General features: G+C 34.6%; 1 protein-coding gene across 1 annotated transcript in view; it reads right to left on the bottom strand.

Annotated features, from left to right (window-relative positions):
- The window catches only part of LOC6643893 (neurogenic protein mastermind), a 29,309-nt gene extending 23,841 nt beyond the window's left edge, over positions 1-5,468 (bottom strand). The window contains exon 1 of the mRNA XM_002066841.4: positions 5,133-5,468. The gene's annotated coding sequence lies outside the window, so the exon portion shown is untranslated. The remainder of the gene's footprint in view (positions 1-5,132) is intronic.
- Between the last annotated feature and the right edge of the window lie 11,035 nt (positions 5,469-16,503).

Below are 16,503 nucleotides of genomic sequence, written 5' to 3' on the forward strand. Positions count from 1 at the left end.
GCCAACAAGTTAACAACAAATGCGACAGAGGACGGGATCGCTAGGGCTGACAAGAGAACACCTGGACCTAATTCTTAAAGATTTCGTAATTAATAGGAACAGATCTTGAATAACATTTTCTCCAAATCTAAGTTCGGTATGTTTTGGCTGATCAAGAGATTCTTAAAATTTCAACAAAATCATTGCGACATTTAATTAAAAATGTAGATTTCCTAATTATGATTAATGTCTCACAATCCGTTAAGAGAACTCGTTATAAATACGTTTCAAAAAAATGTGCGAAACATTTATTTTGCGTTGTTACATCTATGCACAAAGTTAGCACAAACATATTCTATAATCAATTAAGTTTGAAATGCAATCGCCTCAGACATTGTCATTCAATAATTCCAGTGAATAAATACAAAAATAATACAAATGGGAGGAAAAAACAAAACCCAAATGGCAATAATTTCCAATTAGTTATAAACACGTCATCTGGTTAAACAGGCAAAGCCTAGGTCAGTGGCACTAGTCACACGATCTGTGTGGATTTGTGTGTGTGTGAGAGTGTGGGGGGAGAAATGTCTAGTAAAAGGGTGTCCCGAAATGTGCATTTGACTTGAAATAAATTAAAGTGTTTTATAGGTTTTTGACGAAAATCAAGGGAAATTCGCTAAGGAAGACATTAATATAAATTGATAAAAATAAATGTTTGTTATAAGTTTAAACATTAAAAAAGCATGTTCTCCCTAAAAAGTAATAACATAAACTGTTTTTCCAAGAAGTTATTATAAATATTCATTAAAAATAATAATAAAATCATCCTTAAATCCCCTTTGATGGAAAAACAAAATACATATATGTAAATAAATTTTAAAAATTAAAAAAATTGATCAATATTTTTTTTTTTCAAAAAGGTTTACAAATATATTTACCTACACACATATATCTTTTTGAACTTTTCTCATGGTCATTAAAAGATATTTTTCAAAAGTTTTATAAGTATAGACTAAAGCCGTATTTCAAGTCAAAAATGTTTAGTTTTTGCAACAAATAAGGTTTAAACCGATTCATTTAAATGCCATGGAGTAATCCCTTCAAATAGGAAATGTGTTTATAAAATATTTTTAGTGTTTTACATTCGTTCTTCGAAATAGAGATTTACTCTGAGAACCAAAAGAAAAGTTAAATCATAAAACATTTAATGTTTCGATCATAACATTTACAAAATTGTATTATTGTTGAAATATATTTTTATTATGCATAGTTTTTATTTTGAAATTGTAATTCTCAACTAGATTTAGCATTGAGAAATTGGAATTCAAATTATGCTGGTGCTTAAACAAAAAAAACAAAAGAGAAGATTTTCATCGATAACGTATGCAAAATTCTAGTCTTATTAAAACAATTTTCGACTTCTTTTGCTATATTTAGTTGTAATTCCCAACGGGTTTTACAGACAAATTATGATTATTTCTATTTAAATACAGACAAATGATGATGTTTTCAGTTGAAACAATTTTTGACTCTTTTTTTTTTTTGCTTAATTTAGAGAATTACAACACTCAACTAGTTTTGGTCTTGAAGGATCTATCAAATATAATATATCAATCTTATATGCATTTGGGGACACCCATTATTATTAGTAGTATATTTAATACGTATACGTATCAACATTATCGCATTTAGTGCGAGCAAAGAACAACGAACGCCGAACGGAAGAATCTAGTATTATGTATGATGCAGCACATTTTAGACAGAGACCGAACCGAGACTGATTTTGCAACCTTTTCCTTTACGTTGTTTTTGTTTCTCTTTCTTTTTTTTCTGTTTTTTTTTTTTGCGTATGTCGCAATTTGTACAAATGCTTGCAGCAGCAGCAGCAGGCAACAGTGTAAAATTCTGTAACAAAAAAACGCGTGTGTAAATGTCACAAGTCAACAACGACAACAACAACAACAACAACAACAACGATAACACACAAAGATGGCAAAGCCAAGTCATTCACAATAGACGGAAGTGTATTTTGCACTCTCACACACAGTCAAACATATGATTTGTACAGTTACACACACACACACACACAGTTGGCAGGGACACGTGCGCTTTCACTCGCACCCATACTAAGAAATTGCCTTTAGAGCTGGCTGGCTGGCTGGCTGACTGACTGACTGGCTGGTGCGCATAAAGCTTATGCGGGCATCTCATTTTAACATCAATCTTTCGTTGTTCGCTTCCTGGTCCGATGTCTCTTCGTCTTTACTATGAGAGGTGTGAGCTCTCTCTCTCTCTCCCCCACCTATGTATCTAACGGGTGTATGTTTATGTGTGTGTGTGTCAATTTTCAGTTGTTTTTAGTACAAATATTTAGTTTAAATATTTCATTTTAATAAATTGTCTCTCCCTGTGTGTGTGTGTGTATGCGTTTGCGTCTGTGTGCAAGTTTTGTGGCCTTTTGTTTCGAGAAGTTGTTTTTGCGTCGCTGCGCAAACAGCTGGATGAATCATAACGGTAAATGTGCGCCAGAACGAGATAGAGCTATTTAAGTAGACACAGCACAGAAGTGTGATGTCTTTTAAGTTTTATTTTTTTTGTTCGTTTGGTTTAATTTCTTGTATCTTCTCATTGTAGTTGTATTTATATTTTATTTTTTTGTTGGTTTATTTAGTTGCTTCGTTTTTTTTTTTTTTGTTGGTTTATTGTTTGTCTTTTGCTTTGCGTCAATTTTTAGACGCGACACATTTTTTTTGTAGTTGTTGTTGCTTTTTTTGTGGGTTTATTTTTAGAACTTGTTTTTTACGCCACGCTGACTATTTTTTACGCACTTTTTTGGTCTCTAGTCGGAACTTTTCATTGTTTTTGTTGTTGTTATCAAGTATGTTTGCATGTGTGTCTGCCTTTTTACACATACATACATATTCACAATAGTTCACGTTCGGTTTCGGTTTTTGCATTAAAATTTTTAACAATTTTTTGAACATTTTGTTTTTGTGTGTTTCTTCGGTCTGCGGCCTTGTTTTATTTTTAAGTAGCACAGTTTTGAGGGATTTACTTGGAATTCTGCGGTCAGTTTTTATTTCTGTGTGTGTGTGTGTGTGTGTGTATTGATATTTTCTTGTTTACTGATTGCGTTTTTATTTGTGGGTTTTCGCCAAAAATTCAGATTCATTAAGATTTATAAAATCTAAATTGTATTTATTGTTTAATTCCCAAGAAATTAATGTTTCTTTGTTAAATTGTCGGATCGTAGGTGAATTGGAATTTCCGGCGCAAAAGAATCCGTGAAATGACATTTTACAACCGATTGAGTTCTAAAAATTAGAATACTCTCGAGACTTAAACTTTACCGTTCATAGCAAATATCTTTTAATTATTATCCTGGGCTGTGGTTTCATTTCCCCGTTCCTATGACAAATAAAAGTACACTTTTTGCCATTCCATTTCTTTGTTCCTATAATGCACAAAAATGAACACTTTTTGATTGGATCACCTTTTGCTAAGGTTTTTAACAAATCCTTAAATAGATGTTGTTGGTTTGGTAGATTTTAGAACACTTATTCCAAGTTTATAGAGTTAATTTTTGAAATGTTGTATTGGAATTTATTTGTTACATTCAAAACTTAAAAAAGTAGCGTAAGGTTGGTAAATTAGTCACATTAGTTCTATTGGTTTTTAATTAAAACACATTTTAAGCACAATTCTTGATTTTTATTTATTTTTGTAAGCCATTTTGTGTTTAGTTTACATTTATTATCACATTTTAGAACCGGTTCTTACACAAAAAGAAAAAAACATTTCCTAAACAATTAATAAACATTTCCACTCTTTTATAACACATAATTTTGTGTATTTTTTTCACAATTGAGTAAAAATAAAATTTACAAAAATGTGCTAATACTTTTCATTTTCGGTATGTAAATATCGAATGGATTTGGACTTTTGTCATTTGGTGTGGATCATTTCGTTTTGTTTTCTGTTTTTGTTTCTTTTGATTTTTGCCTTTTTATATATATGTAAAAATGTATGAAAGCCAAAAACAAATTTAAAACAACGCAAAAAAGTAAACATTAGCAGCACACAAAAATTGAGCACAAAAAACTTAAAAATACATTTCAAGGCGCACGCAAGCGAGCGGGCGATACAAAAACAAATTAAAAATAAAAGAAAAACAAAAAAAAAACACAACACTTTTTTTATTTACATATATTTTAAAGAGCATATTAAAAAAAAAAAAAAACAAAACTGTTTAATTTCATATGCAGAGTGTTTTGCTTCAACTTTAATTTGTAACATCGCAAAAAGAAGATACATACATATTTAATGTCTTGGGCTCGATTTAAGCCATTTATGGGATACCCTGTATAATGTTTAGAATTATTTAATGCTTCTGGATTCATTTGCCAACTTTCTAGTAGGTTCCTTTGAGGAACTATATTGTTATTTTCCGTTAAAATCGTTACTCTTAAATACACAATCACTTACTGGGTGATTCACAGGGAAATAGTGACTTTTAGGAGGAGCAAGCTCACTTATTGTTAGATATTGTGACACCTATCAAAGCTAGTTTTGAGTTACTCACGAGTGAGTGAACCAAACAGAGTTGTTCACTAAACTGAGCTATTGAACAGGTGATCAATTAATCGAAAAAATAGTTTTTCACTAAACTGAGTAAGCAACTTAACTCTAAAATGAAGTGAACATGTTCAGCAAAATGAGCAACGTTACCCCAGCCTAATCAAAGGTTTCACATACATACACATACATACTTATGTATGGATATGTATCGAAATGGCAGTGACAAAGCATTTTTAAAGTCAAGTGGATCTCATCAGATCGTGAATATATTCAAAGAACCTGTAATCCGAAAACGGCATTACCTGCCATATGTTTGCAGATCTAATATCTTCAACAATTCCATAATGTTCCTAACCAAACTTTTCAATTCAATATACTTCAAATATTCCAATTGTCAAAATGACGCGCAAATTTCGATCAATTTTGTTTTAGAGTTGAGCACAATCACGATGAAAGCGCAAAACTTGTCGATACAATTTATCGATTACACTAGATCCAAGAGATTTGTAGATTTCCATGTAAATATAAGGAAATATTTCCTATAAAATACATATATTTTGTTGATGGGAACGTACATTGTACTTAACATTTTTGGTTCGTCGTGAAACAGAGAAACTGAGCGTTTTGCCTTGTGTATTTGGTTTTCCGTTATTTGTTTAACAAACACGAGTTGAGGAAGGAGAAGGCCCGCGTCGTCGTCGTTCCATCTCACTTGCCAAAACAAACAATTATATACAATTGTAAGCTGTCTCGCTCGCACACACTCGCACTCACTCACACAAATACACTATACAATACATATACGCTGCTGCTCACGGGGCTTACTCACGCACGATTCGAACACGACGACACGCACTTGTTACAAATTCAAAATATATGTATTAGCGCTATGTAAATGTAGAATTTTTTTTTTCTTTTTTTACGTTTTAAATTTTATTTATTTTTAATTTTTTTTTTTTATTGGTAGACGGCTGCCGTTACAATTGCGTGTGATATGGCCAACTACCGTTAAAACGCATTCACTTGCTCGCTTGCACACACACGTCTGCTAGCGTCTGTTTCCCGGCAAACACTGACAAACTTCGACATGTAAAATCGTATGCCGACTGCGACTGCGACATCAACAGAGGCAGCGACGCCCGCGCGTTCTGTTCCCGTATTGAAATGAAATTTCTCGTTTGAATGAAATGAGCACACAGCGACTGCTCAGCTGGCAGCGAAGCTGACGTCAACGTCGCTTGGTAAACAGTTGTGTTTCGTGGAAAAACAAAACGAACATCATGATGAAGTACGCTGCAGTCGACGCGACGGCGTTGTGAAATTCTCCGGTGCTTTGTCATGCTTAAAAAACAACAACAGCCAACCCATCCAGCGAGCCAGCGAGGGAGCGAACGAGCAAGGGAGAGAGAAAGAGCGTTAGAGAGAATGAGGGCGAGAGTGCGCGCCAAAAACACAAGCAGACAAATAAACGCCGACATCGACGTCAACGTCAACTGAGCAGTTGTTTTGATAAAGAGAAAAAAGAAAAACAACAACATGGTTGTGTTGTGTTGTGCTGGGATGAATGGCGGGGAGGGGGAGGCAGCCATAATGGAGGAAGGAGGCCACGACGGTTGCTTCTTGGGCTGTACCGCACACACACACACCGCACACCAATACATTTGCAGCAAGTCAAACAAACAAATAAAATGTGAAGCAGAAATGGCAAAAAATTAAACAAACAAGTAGACAGGAGCGGTTCAAGCGAGGGCAGAAGACGGACAACAGCAGCAGCAGTCGCAGCAGCGCTAGCAGTGGGTTGAACGAACGAGGGCAACAACAACAACAACAAAAACGACACTTCGCGCCAAAAACAAAACAAAAAAAAAAGAGCAACGAAATTTTCTACTACGTCGTAGTAAATTATACAAAAAAAAAGACAAAATTATAAAAAAAAAACATACCATTTGCTTTCAGTCTTTCAACCTGTCCACTTATTGTAGAGGGGTCTTGAGGCGGGGTCTTTTATGATTTGAGACGAGATTTGTCATTCCATATGTCGCGAAATGAGTCAAGACAGTATCATTACCATTGGAGGATTGCAATTTATTTTGCAATTTTTATTATTAACAAAAACATATCTATAAACCATTTAAATTTATTGTTTATTTAAGGAATTGGATGTTTAAAGTTTTTAAACAATATGCTGAAATGTAATTCTGAATTGTCCTATAATAAAATGGAAATTTTTGGCGTTTTTAATTTGAAAGAAAAACTAAAATTTTTCAATTATCGTAAATTGAAATCATTATCTTATAGACCTATTCCGATAACCTAAAACTGAATTCGTTAGATAAAGCGAAAAAGGGATAAAAAACTTCCAATGCCATTAGCAATAAATTCTTAATATACGAGACCAAAATATTAAAATGTTAGGAAATTTAATTTTAAAGTCTTTTACTTAGAAAACTTTCATTTTCTACGAGTCAGAATAATTCTGAATGATAATAGCCAAATTCATTGAAATCTCGCAAGTCACTATAAAAAGTTATGGTCTGAAGTTTGGTTCCCAAGTTTTCATTCAATAGAATCTGTTATATCTGTTATACATGGATTAAATGTGAAGTGTATACATAATAGATGTAACTATAACAAATTTTGTGTTCTTATTTTTTTAACTATAGACGCTTTCATACATACATTTGTACATACATATGTACTTATGTATCTTTATTTATTTTTGTTTAGTTTTGTTTGCTCGTTAGCTAAGCGGGTGGCCGTTGCGGGGGGACGGAGGTCAAGCAGGTGCCTTGCTCTATTCCCCTCACTATCACAACGTCGCTGTTGCTGCTCTCTCTTTCTCGCTCTCTACCAGAATTGCTTGCTCTCACTCTCCCACACTCTCTTTTGAATTCCTTTTCCCGCAGTGTATCGTCTCCTTCGGCCCCCCGCTCTCCTGCTGATGCTTGTTTGTTTGTTTTTCGTGCCGTGTTTTATTGTTGCTGTTGCTGCTGCTATTATTGTTGTTTTTGTTGCTGTTGCTCTGGTGCGTAGTTTTACGTTCGTCATCGTTCGCTTGGTATTTCCGTCTTTTGCTTCTCAGTTAGCGCTAGCGTCGACTGAGCTGCTTGCCTTGAGCGTTGCGTCGGCGTCGCCGTCATCATTGGCGTCGTCTTTTGCAGTTGTTGTTTAGTTTTCTGCTATGCAAACAAAATGCATTTGTATGTAATTCATTTTTATTTGTCTCCAGCAGCTGCTTTCGTTTTTTTTCCTATTTGTGTTGTGGATACCCTTTTAATGGGTATGATAAATACATACAGTAAATTGTAACCAACATCCATTCATACATTACAAATCTTTAGATAAATTGAGATGGATATTTATTGCTTAGAATTGAGTTCTTAGTTGTTCTTTGCAGGGTACCTTTTAGTCGGCTATGTACGTGCATATAAGATTTATAGTATGACATTTCTATTTCTTTCTTTTGCTTTTCTTATTGTTGTTGTTGTTGTCAAAGTGCATTGCGTTTTAAGTCCCTGCGTGGGTGGGTGTATGCTGTTGTTGTTGTTGCTATTCTTACCGTTTTACCGCTGCTCTCGTGCGCAAGCTCTCACGTGCGGCCGACCACAGCAACAATAATAAAAACAATGCAGCAGTATCTTTGCTCTCTGCCTCTTTCTTACCTTCACGTTCTCTTGTCTATGTATGTATGTATGTGCATAGTTTTGCTCTTATTAGAATTGTGTTGTTTTTGCATAACCGTTCGTTGCACTGTGGTTTGATGACTAATAAAAGTTTAACTTAAATTCGCCTTTACTTAGTCATCGTGACTATGGGCATTTCGAGTGACTATAAATTAGATTAATACTGTGGTTAGAACTTAATTACATTAAGCAATCAAATGTGAATCATTTTAAAAATTGATCTCCAAATTTAAAAATAAAAGAACAAGCAAACACATTAATGGAATAATTTTAATTTGGAAATTCACATGTACGTATGTATGTACATATGTATATGTATATAAGTGATTTATATTAATATTCATACTATATTTTAGCAATAAATAATTACAAATTATAAAATAGCTGCTCATTTTTTAAAATGTACATACATATGTATATTGCATTGTCATCGTTAATAGTAACTAAAGCTTTTGAAATCAACATATTAAACTGCGAGTTTATATTTATTTGTATTACAACTTAGTAAAAATAACTATTCACAGAAAATTGTACTTTAGAATAAATTAGTATCATAAAACGCCGCCAAGCTTGTCGCAAAAATTAACAATTCAATTGACTCCAATATGACATTTTGGTAATGTATGGAATTTTACTTGAACTTTTACCATATCTACAATTTATTGGGAATTTCAATAGAGTAACGTCAATTTCATAACTGGTCAAAGACGGCAAAAGCTGATATGATATCTCAATACAATGACCTAAATGTATGTATGTATATTGTTAATGTTTAATAAAATTGTTTCAAAACAGAGGATATTCAAATTAAAATAAATGTATACATATGTATGAATATATAAACTTCATTATCTGGTGTTATCTAAATAAAGAAAAGAACACTGAAAATAAAGTCAAAGAACAATTTAATGGACTTTTTGCTAAATATAGTGACCACGCATGTTTTTGATAAACGAAACGAAGGCACGTGTATCAAAGGTTTATTTGTATATATTTTTTACCTTTAGTCCGGCAGAACACACGAGAAAAAGAAATTGCCCCGTCATGCAGCATGTTTAATTCAATTTGTCGCTTCAAAAAAAAAAACAAAATTTGTTTTTTTATTTCACTTATCTTTCTCTCATTGTGACCCACTGTGTGAAGGCAATACGTAAAATAGAAATGCTAATTAGTACAAATTCGTTTTTTGTGACAAAATTCGTTAGAGTGACACGAGAGTGGGAGTGAAAGAGGGAGAGAGAGAGAGAGTGTGCTTTTGTGAGAGTTTGCTTTTTGTCTACTTTTGCCTCTATTTTAGTTTTTATTTTGCTAGTAATCAAATGAGAAACTTCCTCATAGATTGCAAGAGATGGGCGAAGGGGTGGCATGGTATGAGGGTTATTTTGACTAAATGTTTGGTTGGTAAGGGACGCTGCTGCTGCTGCTACTGCGGCTGCTGCCGTCGACTGAGACGCTGCAAACAAACACTTGTTTGCACAGGAGAATCAGAGAGCAACCGAGAGAGCAAAAGACCAAAATTTGCTTGAGAGAGCAAGCGCAAAGGCAGGCAACACACACTGTAACTGCGTGTGTGTGTGTGTATGTGTGTATGGGGAGGCAGCAGAGAGAACCTTTACAACTAGGAAGCGTCGTAGTCGGCGTCGTCGTTGCTTGTTTACAATGTTTGTGCGTGGGCAGCGAGGGCAGGAGTTATGACACAAGAGGATTGCAGACAGCGGGGGGTCGGGCGGGAGGATTCGGCCATGGATAGCTCGAAATTAAGTTGTGCCGAGTCTTGACCCAACGAGGAACCCCTCTACACGCCAATGCCGCCTACACAGCAGCAGCGACGTCAACGTCCAATGACGAAGCTAACGTCAACGCAACTGAAGGTCATTATACATTTCACATTTCACCGCAAGCTTCGTCTACACGATTTCTTTGGAATCTCTGTGGCCACATTACCCTTTAGTTTTCAGTGCATATTAGTTTCAAAGCTAAGAAGAAACCTGGAGAAACATATGTATGTAAAAACATTTTTCGCGCAAGATTGTAATAAGTTTTGATCTTTTACAAAATATTACATGTAAATAATAACAAAAATTTGTGTTTGTTTACAAAATTTCCGACATAAATGTAAAAAAAATACCCTTTTCATCAACTAATTAGCAACAAACTAAACGAGAGTCTTCAATAAATATAGGAACTATACATACTTAAGTATTTTCTACTTACATATGTAAGTATGTGCATCTGTGTATATTTAAACTTTAACCAAAATTTCCAAAATTGTTCTAATTCGGTTGAAGATCTAGGTAATATTGAAGGTATGGTAAAACTAGGATTAACTGTACAGTAGAAATAGCCAGGAAATTTCCAAAAATCCTTCCAGAAACAAAAGTGATATTGAACTTTAGTCATATTTTGAAAAGTTCTTATCCAACTTTCAAAATTTAATATCACACAATTAAACAATGAATTAATTCTGTGATCTCGGCTCAAAATTTAAGAAATAATAGCGGAAAAACTAGGAATTTTATATTTTTTGTTAAATTTTGTTGCCTTTAATGACATTTTAAAGCACAAAAATAGGATTCTGCCGATCCTTTTGAAATATGTTAAACAAGAAAGGACAATTTTTGAAAGAGTTGTTTTTGGGATTATTAGAGTTTAGGATAAAAATATCAAAGAAGCTAACTTCGGCTATGCCGAAGTTTATATACCCTTGCAGTATATTTGGCAATAATATTTTTCCTTTTTGAAATTTCTTTCCCTGCAACTCAATTCATCAATACACAAACAAAATATTATTTCTCTTTTTACCACAAGTTTTTCTTCTTCCATCATTTTCTAAGCAAAGCACGGCACGCATACACATACAGTTCATGTAGCGTTGCGTCTGTGTGTGTATGCGTGTGCTCTGTTGATTTGATGATGGCAGTAGTAGGCAGCAAGCAGCGCTGCCGGCAGCGTTTGAACCGATTTATATTGACTGTAACTTGTGTTCTATTTATCGGATCAGATTCAAATTTTGGGATCTGAGATTTTATATCTATTACTATCATATTGGTAAATTTCATGGGGATACTCCAATTTTTGCAAAAATGTTTCTTCTAGAGCTATATGATATAGTGGTCCAATCCCAAAGATTTTCATACTTTATCTCACCCGGGTAAAAAAAAGCTCCCAAAAAAAATTTCATCCCGATAGCTCTTAAGATGGCTGAGTAAAACGCGTACGCACCGACGGACAGACGGTCGGACGGACAGACGGACATGGCTATATCGACTTAGCTTCTCATGCTGATCAAGAATATATATACTTTATGGGGTCGGAAACGTCTCCTTCTGTGCGTTACAAACATCTGACCAATTTTATAATACCCTCTGCAAGGGTATAAAAAGGATATGGTGGTCCAAAGACGTTTAAATTTTGTCATAGTTAAATAAATTGATACATTTAACTTCAATTATAGAGTATCATCAAATCGATCATTCTCAAGAACTTGTTCTTGTTGTGGAATTGGTGTAAACAGCAGAGGCAGCGACGTCAACGTCAACGTCAACTCTAGCGTCAGCGTCAACGCGACAATGGCAACAAAAACAAAAGCCTGGCAATGCGAGTAAACAAAAGTATTTTTCTTTTATTTTTTATTTTGGGTGTTGTTGTGCGTCTTCTTCTTCTTCTGCGTCTCTGTCGTCTACTTCTTCTCCACCACGTTCTCCTTGTTGACTGTTGTTGCTTTTTGCCAGAGACAATGCAAGAAACTTGGAAACGCGTGGTGTGGGTTGTGGAGCTGATGGACTAAGCAGAGCAGAGTGGGGTATCAGCGGGTGGCAGAGAGCGAGAGAGAGAGTGAGAGCGAGGGCTAGTGAGAGAGGGGATTTGGGACACAGGCAGACAGAAAGACGAGAAGTTAATGAAGATGAGCCTGATGAGTTTTTTTTTGTTGTCCACCATTTTTTTTGTTGTTGTTGTCGTTGTTATTGTTGTCGAGCTGCAAAAAAATATGCAAATAAAAGCAATGAACTTAATTAGTTGTTGTTGTTGCACAAAACTTTTGCGGATAGAGACACCAGAAAGGTAGCAAGATGAGCTGTAGGTTGCGATTGAGCTTTTTTTTTTATTTCATTTCGATCAATTTTTGTTTCATTTGATCAGGTGCCGCAAATAAGGAAAACTTTATGGAATGGTTGGACCGGAACAAGTGATATTGGAACGGAACTTGCTGTTAAAATTATTAAGAGATTTGACAGTTTGCATAATTTTTAGTGCTTAAACGTTATTTCTTATTCAGGATTTTATAAAAAGTGAGCGACTTTTAAGAACATTTATAATACCCTTAGCACTTAATCAACGATAAAACAAGTTGGGAATTAAAACAACAATTAAAACAGCGTAAAACTTAGCCTATTCGATTTCCTTAATAAACTAGAAAGTTCATTGATTTAATATATGTATGTATATGTATATTTATGTATTTGAAAACAATTTGAAGATTGATACCTATTTGAAGATATAAAATGTTCAAGATCCTTTGATATTAGTGACAACTTCCGTTTGAGAAACTTGTTTTTCTGAGACTATTTACTTATACTTATACACAAAATTTGCAACCGCTAGTAATCATTACTACTAATGACTTAATTTACTTCATGATAGTACGACTAATCATTGGATATTAGTTTTCTGATCGTAGAACTCGCCACATAATTTTTAAAATGGACAGTTCTCGAATCCTGAGGCACGCACCTATTTATTTGTCCATGAGTGTAGATTGAACTTCCCCAATAAAACATAGTAATTTGGAAACAAAGAACTTCAAATACAGGATGCCATAGAAAAATCATGTTAAAAGATCACGATATTAAAAGCATTCAACAAAATTTCGTAAAATATTGGTCAACGGTTACAAATTTTTCTAAATATCGTTGAACACAACTATTATTATAGTGAATTGAAAAAGTGGGATATACCCACTATTATAAACTATGTTCAACCTACATTTTTTAAGCTGGTGCCTCGATTATCCGTGATGGTCGGCACCAGAAGCATTACGGATAGTCGATTTTCACTGTTAATCGAATAAAAATTTTGATTATGCAGTTTTTTCAATATTCTTATTATTTTACAAGCAAATATTAATTTAAGAAGTTTTAAAATTTTTTTTTCATTAATCAAGTATGTATACATTAAATTTGAAAACATTGCAAACAAAAAAAAAAAAAAACAGAAGGCCGGGGCTTACTTCGACCGAGTCAAAGATATATTAACCCGATATTTATCAAATTCGGCACAGTCGTTTATACATAGATGTAACAAACTCTCTAATATTAAAGTCACTGTTCGTGATTTTGCCGTTAGTATGGGAGCTATACGATACAGTGGTCCAATCCGGCTGAATCCGAGATATACAACCTGTGCATTAGCCTACATGTAAAATTTCTGTAGCTCCAACGGTCTAGGAGAATTTTGCGTTGATCCGGACGGACGAACGGACGGACACGGCTATATGAACTCGTCTCGTCATGCAGATCAAGAATATATATAGTTTATTTGGTCGGAAATGCTTCCTTCTATCCGTTGCAGAAGTGTGCAGTAATATACCCTTTTTGCAAGGGTATAAAAATATATTAATATTTTATATATATAGTTAGAAATTGATAAAATTTTGCATATTTTAAGGCTTAAAATAGGCATTCCCATTCATCAGGTAGGCCCATGGCCATGGATGCACATACATATACATATATGTATGTCTATATGTACACACTTACTTACGTGTACATATATAAGTATTCCTTCAGTAGCATTTCAACATTTTACATTTGTAAATATATATACATACATACATATGTAAGTACTTATACATATGTAAACAATTCAGACAATTTTTGTTTTCGATACATGTTTTCAAGTAAATGATAAATTTTTAGTGATGCATTCGCAAAATATCGATAACTAGGCCAATCGGAACTCGGATGGATCACTATCCAGTGAGATAGATGACAAAATTTCGGCGCTGCAAAACGTTTTGAACCTTCGCTCCAAACAGATGGTGGATGGTCGTCAGTGGGAATCGGACTTTAAATACCGAATTTCCCACTTTAAATTTAAAGCGTTTTGAATTTAAATACCGAATTTCCGAACTTAAAATTTAAAGCGTTTTTTGCATTTAAAAGCCGAATCTGCTCACTTTAAATTTAGAGCGTTTTTCGTATTAAAGTCGGAATTGTCTCACTTTATTTAAATATAAAGAAGCTTAACCCTTTTTTTCGCATTTGTAGTATACACGTGAAATATAAATAATGAAATATGAAAAATAATTCAATTTTTGTAATTCAATTTTATTAATGTTTTGCTGTGCTCATTACGAGGCCGTTTATTTAAATTAATCACACATAATTATTTTTAGTGATTTAGCAATCGGTACCAACTAGTCCAAAATTAAAATGCCAAACAAAAAACTTTTCGGTCTTATTGTTTTACGTAATGAAACCAGTCGCCCTGCCCTGTTTGTTCCCACATCATTTCGATATACTTCAGACAAACGTGTAAATAGAATGCGTCCCTTAAAAAGGCATTCTGCGTTCGCATCACGGGATGGATGCCGCATCATCCATTCCCGTGCAAGTTTTTAAATACTCATTCAGTCGAGGTTGCCAGACTCGCCATAGAGCTGGAAGTATTATTTACCGCCAAAAAGGCCATTACACCTTGATAAACTTTCTATCTAGCCAACAAAGTGGCTGATTCTAGAGTCTTAAGATGTGAGTCATGATTCATTCTTTTCACTTTGGGATAGTATCTCGCAAATTGATCAATGATTGGGGGAACACATGATCCACTCTTGCCTCTTGTAGTCTTTAGGAAATTAAATTTTCTTCTGTATCTCAATGTTTCCTTTCTCAAGTTCGTCTCGCATCCGGTCGCCTCTTCTTCGTCGCTGATGATTTGTTTAAACCAAAAAAATGCTCAACTGGGAGTGTAGAATTTAAAGTCGCAAATGTCTGCATGCAACGTTTATGCAGTATGTATCCCTATTTACACACCTTTAGATGACGGATGATTTTTTACTTAACGGATAATTTTTCCACTGAAAATTTTGTTGATTTTTTCTTTTTTAATTTTTCACCGAAATATATGCACAATCAAAGAGGTAGAATGAAGTCTAAGTTACCAAAATCCAACTATGTTTAGATATAAAACGCTATTTTGGATATATATCTTCCTTATTTTCCTCTAGCTTTGATATTTTCTTTCCCCGTTACAGTCATGCCTTGCATGACGGTTTTAACGACCTCTCCGTTTTGGAGTTTTCGTTGTTGTCGTTCCTCTCATAACGGACACCCATTAAATGTACCTTTCCTCTCGGCAATATTATTTTGCAACTTCTGGTGCCATCTTTGTGGGCCCCACCCATGAGTCCTTCACCCAGAATAGCGACCCGGACGAAAGCTTTGGGACGAAATAATTCTTATAAATTTGCTTCAAAATGTTGTTTACAACGGTCGGGCATAGCGGCGTCAGGGCAACAAGTGTCGTGGTTATAGCCGCCTTGTTTCTTAATCGACTGAAACATACTGAAATGAATAAAGCATTATGCAATTACAATTTCAAATTACTCCTCGGGATCGTTTATGGGTCCCAGTCTTTCAAAAAAGGTTTTTTTACAAACTGGCCTCAATCGCATTATGAAGCCTCTTTCTATGTCACTATCCAGATCTACTTCTTCAATAACAGGTGGCGGCGACGGTGGTGACTCCTCATCCTCAAGCCAAGATTTCAAAAATTTTAAAAGCCGAATCCGCTCACTTTAAATATAAAGCGATTCTTCGCAATTAAAGTCCGATTTCGCCCACTTTAAATTTAAATACCCAATTTCCTTACTTATTATTTAAAGTGTTTTTGATTTTAGGTCCGATTCCCACTCGATCCATCTCCGGGGAACGGTTGGGATAAATGGTGGATGTGAAATAGCACTGGTACCATCCACCATCTCAAAGTGCTGTGAGGAGAATACAAATTTAAAATTTCTGCAACTGTTATAACATATAACCAGAGCGCCGGGGTAATCTTTCCTTTCCTATAGCCCTCAAATTGAAAAAACATTTTATCTAATGTTTGCCGAAAAACGAAAAACCTAGGTAATAACGAACTTATTGATCAAAGTCACTGTTTTCCACCGATCGTTCCTACGGGAGCTATATGATATAGCCACCCGATCAAAATTAGCACGTTTGTTAGTTGTCAATTCATAAATATTTAATTTCACGACAATAGC

The sequence above is a fragment of the Drosophila willistoni genome, assembly GCF_018902025.1.
Source record: "Drosophila willistoni isolate 14030-0811.24 chromosome 2R unlocalized genomic scaffold, UCI_dwil_1.1 Seg167, whole genome shotgun sequence".
Taxonomy (NCBI): domain Eukaryota; kingdom Metazoa; phylum Arthropoda; class Insecta; order Diptera; family Drosophilidae; genus Drosophila; species Drosophila willistoni.